Here is an 8162-nt window from a genome sequence, read left to right as displayed (position 1 = left end):
TGAAATTTCGGAAGTCCGATCGTAAGGGGTCGCTTTTTTGCGGTTACCGAAGGGTTCGCTTACACCCGATACTGTTGTCATTAGCGTTTCTTGTCGTTAAAAATGGGAAATCATTAGGCGATAGTATCGGGTATAGATTACGATCCAGTGTTCCAGATCGCTGTCATTAGCGAAGCTTGTCGGTGGTAGACTAATGTCAGTAATGAAACGCTGTGACGCGCATTGCGTGATGGGAGTCGAGCAGACCAGCTGATCACTTCAAACAAAATGGCGGCCTTTTGTAGCGATTGCCTGCAGCTGGCCAGTATCCTGCCTGGCCTGGCGTCCATCCCTGGCATTATCCGGTCGGCAGTGGCAGGAACGGACTCCCCTGGAAAGAAGACTCTTTAGTCTAAAGGTAAAGTATAAGGCGGTATTCAGAGCATGGCTAAAATATTCCTTTGTTCCATCGGGGCAGATATACGGTAAGGCTATAATTTTTGACGGTCCATATAATATTGCATGCCTCAATATTCAGTTCAATTTAGTAGACTCCTTGATGCAGGCCATTCAAAGAAGAAGACCTTATCAAGTAACATGTAAGTCTTAGATATTTCTTGTCTCTGTGAGCCAGATACCGAGATATTTTCCCATATGTATTTGCATATAAAATAAATAAACCAATAAATAAATAAATAAATGTATTTGCATATGACTAGTCGTGATTTACAGGGGGTTCCAGGAAAATATGGGCTGGCTAGGTAGGGCAGGCTACCATGGCAGGTCCTAGTAATCCTTTTATACGGCTTATTCAGTTACATTATCCTCCCCATAGCAACTAACCAGCTTCCATATCACAAGTGAAGTCTGCCTTTTGGTGTACCAGCTGCAGATTCAGCCTGCCTACAATGGGGCCCTATGCAACTCTCCAAGTGTAAAACTTGTAAATATTTCCCAAACAATGCACAAGTTACCTTCAAATCGTTTATTTTCATAATCACAGTGTTTTGCCTTGTGGTGGGATGTTGGTTCTGCACCAGCAAAGCGCACACAAATTGGTAATCAGCAAAATTTGTTCTGCGATTCTCCAGCAAAGCCCTGCATTGTATATAATTTGTAACAAACATACAAAGGGGAACACTACTTTGCTGACACAGGAACAAAATTTGATTTCTGCAATTAGAGAGTGGCTCTAACTGTGTGTTACACGTACACATTTCGTATCTGGACAAGGCATCAAATGATGGGCTAGTTTCAATGTCCACTGGGTACCCACTTCCGGTGACAGTAGTAACTTTAAGTCATTACACCGGTAGCTGATGTTCCCTAGTTCTCTATGAATTTCTATGAAACAAAGACAAGACTACAACAGTACAAGATGCTGACTGTGCACTCAAAATGTTCCTGTCTTGACACATGATAGGTCAGGGATAGATAGGGATTGCTGTGAAAAATGCTGCTATCTTGGTACCAAAAAGGATGCCTAGAATGATTGCTAGATCCTTAGTGTCCTGTTTTTTCCATCATAGACTGCATAAAAGTTTTCACCTCACCTCACCTACATTGTATTTTAATATCCCTTGATCTCTGGATGGGTTGTTGAGGCACCATGACTGTTCCATTGAAAATTCTATGGCATTTGAAATTTGTACAACGGCCTGCAACGAATGTGACTGTGCCATTACCAAAATCAAGCGCCAGAGCAGTTGAAATCAGTACTACTAGTACCCTTTCTATTATGCTTGGCTAGGTGGGTACTTAGTACTAGTATCAGGGACTGGCACAAAATTCTTGCTGCACCGGGCAGGAAAAACTGACAGGAGTTATTGGTCTTATTCTGTCTTTTAGGGGAGATAGTTTGCTGAGTTTGCTAAATTAATTATTAAACAGTCAGCCATGCCAAAGGAGAAAAAAGAAAGTATGATGAAACAAAATGAAATGTTGAATGTTACACCTTCGTTTTCTATCTGCATATTAGTTGTTGATAATGAAAATAACATAAATGTTCGACTTCCAACTCGTACAGATGGTAACTTGTAACACATACAGAGACCTCTACACATGTCTCGCTCTCCAAAATATATGGTGTCTGCCTAAACACCACAAACAACCTCAAACAACCACAAACGACTCTAATATGCAGTGTATATGGGGCAACGACCTTGTGTACGCTCTGGAAAAATTGTTTATACATTTATGAATTCAAAAAAAAATGCAGCATCCTATGTATTCACCAGTTATTTCAAGTTATTTCCGTTTTAAGATCGAAAGAGATTCTTGGCAACCATGTTGGATCATGCTTGCTAACATTTGAGCCTGAAAAACTCTTAGAATACATGTTTTTATAAGTTGACAATGATAGAATTGCGGTATGCTATAACCTATGAATCAACAACTTCCAATTAGTTTTATCGCCCTGTCTATGAAAGTATTGAGAACTAAATCCACAGGCAGACTCCTAGCACGGGCGATCCAACATGGCGGCCATGAATTGCTTCGATCTTGAAATCAGCGAAATAAGTCGAAATAACTGGTGAATGCACAGGACTTGCTATGTTTTTTTTAAATTCATAAATGTATAAATACTGTCTCCAGTGCGTCATTCAAGGTCATTGCCCCATATACACTGCTTATTAGAGTCGTTTGTGGTTGTTGTGGTCGTATGTGGTGTTTAGGCAGACCGCAAAATATGATATGGGACTACTATACTGCTATAGTGGGTCCGGACTAGAACCTGATCCTCTGGACATGAACCATGGTGTCATCCTGACCTTGATGTCATATTGGCATACTAGTAACAGTTACTTCTAGTAGTAGGGTGTTTGACCGAGAACCCAGAGGTCCTGGGTTTGAATCCCCTGACATGCCACTGATGTTTGAATCCCCTGACATGCCACTTTCCCTTGGGAAAGGCACTTGACATCACTTCAGTCACTTAGGTGGAAATGGGTACCTACAATGGCTACAATTGTAACTGTGGTTATGTACATCCTTCTCAGATTATGATAGGAATCCGATTGAGTTAAATTCAGGTTCAATGTAGCACAGTAGTGTGCCACACAAGTCTACTAGTACCAGTTTGAAAGTGTAACTTATTGTGCTACTAGTACACAATAACTGCTTCCATCTTTCTATTTTATATTTTTTTAATGGTGTTGCTCAATGCAAGGCTGGTGTAGGCCACCTCTAGAAACTGAACTAAGGCCATGTTGATATATGGATTACATCCAAATGATGCGAGCGTGTAACTAAACAGTTTGGCCAAAAAAACTTTATTATGAAATCTAAGTGCCCAGGAAGGTTAGACAAATGACCAGATATAGCGTATTGAATGTAGAACAATAGAATTTTTTTTGTTATTTCAATATTTGACATCTTCTTTGACCGTGGAATTGATGTTGGCATTCTGTAACATTAGCATATACTTAGAATGTGTTGTTTTTTTCAATTTACCTCATGATTCCAGCTGCTTTGTACGGTTTACATCATGGTTGAAAACTTTTTGTGAAATGGTGGAAAATTTAGCCTCAGGGTACCATCCGTTTTCTACCGGGGCTTTTTTAGGGTAGCGAGTGTAAGGAGCCCCGGTAGAATAGGGATGGTACCCAGGCTAGGAAAATTGACTTTTGTATGATTCCACGATGTACTGAAGTTGATTGATTCTGTGATTGCATGTGGTAAGAAGAAATATTGAAGCAGTGTCAGAACAGTCATAATCCCTGTAGGGCTGTGGACCTAACTATCTGTACCTGTAGTCTGTACTGTACCTGTAAAATCGTCTAGGTACTGGTCCGGACCTGTTCCTGTACCTACAACAAACTAAATCACTAGTGGGTTTTAAGACCACAGATAAGTCAATTCCAAATTAATGATGACATTTGTTATAAGCTTGCAATTGAAAATTAAGAAAACTTTGTTATGAAGCTCAAATACAATGTATGTTAATATTAATAGAATCATACAATGATGACAGTTCATTATCATAACAGTCAGTTGGCTATTTTTATAACTTGCATATCAGGGCTCGAAATTCTTTTTTCTGCATACAAAGTACCTAACATTTAAAATTACCTGCACCAGACAAATTATGGATCATAAGTATGGATCATATTACTAAAAGTGTTCAGAAACCATTGCAATTTTTCTTTTATACTTAATTATTTATAGGTGGTTACAGTTAATGCAGCTAGTAACAATCCATACACAGCTACATTATAGGACATTTATGTATAAAACCCACAGTACATGGACCAGTGCAGGTTAGGTGCAGGTAGACACTTGAAATACCTGCACAGCTCCAATTTTACCTGCACTAACCTGCATATGCAGGTGGTATTTCGAGCCCTGCATATAGTTGATCAAACTTTTTAGGTACATGTTCAGATCCGGACCTGTACCTTATAAACCTGTGTACCTGTCCACAGCTCTATGTCCTGACATACATGTAGGCCAGGCTTCAAATCCTAGTTTACTTGAATATATATATTGATACCTTGCATTGCAATGATGTGGGCAGCACCTCTTCCTGTTTGAGAGAGAAGGTCTCTTCAGTCAGCATAAAATGTTTTTGTATTGCTCTACTAGTGCACCTGTAGAAATTGATACTCACTCTAGCTGCCAGCTATACTGCATGGCCACCTGGGTCCCTCCAATGGTAAAATCCAAAATTGTGAGTAACATTAATCCAAAACATTGATGCTTCTAGTTTCCCATGGTCAAATATGACTGAATGAAGCCTACATATGCCAGGGCTCGAAATGCCTTTTTCCTGCATACCTGCACTGGTGCAGGTAAAATTGAGAATTACCTGCACCAGACAAATTTTGCCTGCACCACTCTGAATTTAGGAAGTATGGATCATGCTAAAATTGTTCAGGAACTATTGCTATTTTCTTTTTTACTTTATGTATGGTAACAGTCAATGCAGCCTAATAATAAACAATATACACCTACATCATAGGACATTTATGTATAAAACCCAGTAACGTTACATGGACTAGTGCAGGTTACATGCATGTAGATACCAGAAATACCTGCACAGCTCCAATTTTACCTGCACTAATCTACATATGCAGGTGGTATTTCGAGCCCTGTATATGCCAACATATGCCAAGTGCAGATGAAACACTTAACAGCACCTTATAATTATAGACTTAAAATGTATTTGGTCAGGCAATGGCTGGAATTGTCTAAGATGTCTAACCAGTAATTTATTCATACTTACATAGCTGATGTCCCACAACAGATTGTTGGAGTGTTGTACTCCAGGGTGGGACCTGACATTGTTAAGTAATATTTGCATGGCTTGCTGGTCTGTACCATCTCAGTACTGTATAGGTAAGACGTGTATGGCATGTTGGTCTGTATACCAACTAAGAATTTTATCAGTATGGTTTGTTTGTCTGTCTGTATACCACGTAAATGTAAGTACCGTATATATGTAACACATGCATAGCTTCTTGGTCTGGATACCCGGTAAGTACTGTACAGGTAATGTATGCATGGTTCCTTGATCTAAGCTGGACACTGAGGTAAAGTACCAAACAGGTAATGTATAGCCTCAAAAATATCTATGATAGATATTTTATTGGAGATCAGGCTGGGGTCTGGTATCTAGGCTAGGTAAGGTAAGGTACATGTAATGTATTGTACAGGTTCATCACTTAATTTTAGCTATCTGAGAACAAGATAAATGCCCTTCACATCTCCATTGGTGACTGGATGTTACAACTGTTTAATCAGAAGTACATCACTTAGAACACTTCTTTTTTTTTCTTTGTATTGAATTGTCCTGCCAGTTCATTCTAGTGATGCTGAAGAATAGTGATGGATGTCACTCGAAACGTCCAGAAGTAAATATCTGTTGTTTTTTTTTAATCCAGTTCTAGAGATTGAATTCTATTTTAATATTGTTTACCTGGATGTCTAACCTTCATAAACGTATTTCTTTTTTTCAGTTCATCGATGTCTGGAAACGTGAACTGGCAGAAGTAGGGAAGCAGATTACACAGCAGGAGATGAAGCTCATCATGCATCACTGCTGTCTGTCAGTATAGAGTGGTCAAACACCAGCTTCAGTTGTTTACCATGTCCTTGGTCTGATTGAAGACTACTGGTCATATACTAGTAGACAAATATGAAATTGTCAGGTAGATTGGTTAGAAATAGGTGTCCTAATGAATTGTAGAATAGGGCTGTGTTGTTTTATTTTGTTCTCTTTGATGCCAAGTCATCTGAGTTGCACATATTTAGGACAAGGTCTCTATAAAACTCCTGCTTGCTTGCTAACCACCATGATTAGCAAGGGAAAGTACTGAGCCAGCGGTCACTACGAAGGATGATACTCAGGCTAATGAAACTGTATAAAGCATATACTAAGTGAATGTACAATGAATCTTGTATTTAGCACAATAATTTGTATCCTGCTGATACTAAGTGTAATGTGAGTTTGCTTTTCCAATTGGAGTACTGTATATACCTGTATTTGTGATAGTTTGATATGCCATTTAGAAAAAAAACTAAACTACACCTGTTAACTCTATTGTTTCGAATGCCTTTTGTGTGCAGTGTGTCATATTCATTGGTTCATATTTCGATGCCTGAGAAATGTGCATCCTTGAATCCATACATCTGCAATCACTGTATATATGTAAACGCTTGTGACTGTATCTGAAAGCAGCAAGATCTACATCTGTGTATATAGCTACATGTACAGTGCATATACTGCCCAATATTGTCCCAAGGAAGGTGACAGATGGTTACTGAAGCATTGGTGTGGAATAAAGAAAGAGTTGTGAGAAAAAGAGCCTCTTTATTCATTCATTTTGATATAATAGACTCTGGGGCGGATATTGATGGATTGGCCTATTGTCATCACTGATTGACTTTATCTGTATAATAAGTGTTAAAATTGTATACATGTGTGTGGAACATGGGTAGATACCAAATTACCTGACCTAATTCTGAAATTTAAACAAAACTGAACAAAGTATTAATGTCGACATTTATATTTAGAAATCCTAGTAGGTGATTTGACAGAAAGGGGATAAATAAAGTAAATCTAGATCTGATTGCCTCGATGAAATGTGATATGACTCTCTATCATATTGATTCTGTTTTAGGACTATATTCCATACGTTCCTGAGTTAACCATGAGGTACAAATGGAAAATTTTGTGCAACATTCAAATATATCACAATTGGTTTGACTTAAGAATCTTCTCACCAAGAACTTCTGTCTTATAATATGTCAACTAGACATGGTCAGGTTCGGATCTGAGCCCAAACCTGTGGACCTAAACCTGGACTTGATTAAGCCGAAGCCGTATCCACCTCAAGTGTACAGGTGAATAAATGGACTGGTTATGTGTTTATGTATGTGAATATGTTAGTGCGCCAGTAGACGAGAGGGTGGAGAAGGAAGTGCACACCCCTCCTTCACCTTAAAAACCCAAGTGCAGGCCATGCAGACCTTACCATGTCTACCTACAATTATCTTCCGAGACAGATGGATGCCAACCCAATCAGTGTAGTGTAGTGTTTTGTAGACATGGTGTTTGGAAAACGTGCGGAGGTGGGGAATAGTGAATGCCCAATGTGTTCGACACTAATGATATTACCAAGCAACAAGTAACTTGATAATGATCCATGATTTCAGCATAGCATTTGACATAACGACTTCACAGGCATTTATCAACATTTCAGCCAAATTTAAGAAATCTGATTCTAATAGGAAACATGAAGTCCTACACGTTCCAGCCAGAAACCCACGTCCAAACGAACCACATACACCTGTACGGAAGTGCGTTTGTCTTCATCAAACGAAATGAGAGGGGTATTCCAAACATACTACTTGTATATTTTGTTGTTAAAAAGTTTTCCGTTATCCTGCTTGCAAATACCTAGTACATTTATCTTCCCTTGTTTTCCTTTGACCACACAACAGTTCAAACCCGTTTCCTTGGAGAGATATGAAAAACCAAGCCGTACTAGTTTTGCGCAAAGTGAGAGCGCGCTCCGACCGCTATGTTCCAAACTTCAAAGGTTCAAAACTCAATAATCGATTAAGATAACTACATGGGACTTCATACAGCAACTAAGTAAGATTTCAGTGCTATATCGACCAAATTTAATTTGGAAGAAATCCGGCGTTTTTGACGAGATATGAAAAACCAAGACGATCCA

General features: G+C 38.9%; 1 long non-coding RNA gene across 1 annotated transcript; it reads left to right on the top strand.

Moving 5' to 3' along the window:
- Positions 1-256: 256 nt before the first annotated feature.
- LOC118415175 lies at positions 257-6782 on the top strand. Its single transcript, XR_004831084.1, has 2 exons — positions 257-397; positions 5937-6782. It is a non-coding gene; the product is annotated as an uncharacterized LOC118415175 (long non-coding RNA).
- The last annotated feature ends 1380 nt before the right edge of the window (positions 6783-8162 follow it).

The sequence above is a fragment of the Branchiostoma floridae genome, chromosome 5 (genome assembly GCF_000003815.2).
Source record: "Branchiostoma floridae strain S238N-H82 chromosome 5, Bfl_VNyyK, whole genome shotgun sequence".
NCBI lineage: Eukaryota > Metazoa > Chordata > Leptocardii > Amphioxiformes > Branchiostomatidae > Branchiostoma > Branchiostoma floridae.
This window is presented reverse-complemented; position numbering and strand designations above follow the sequence as displayed.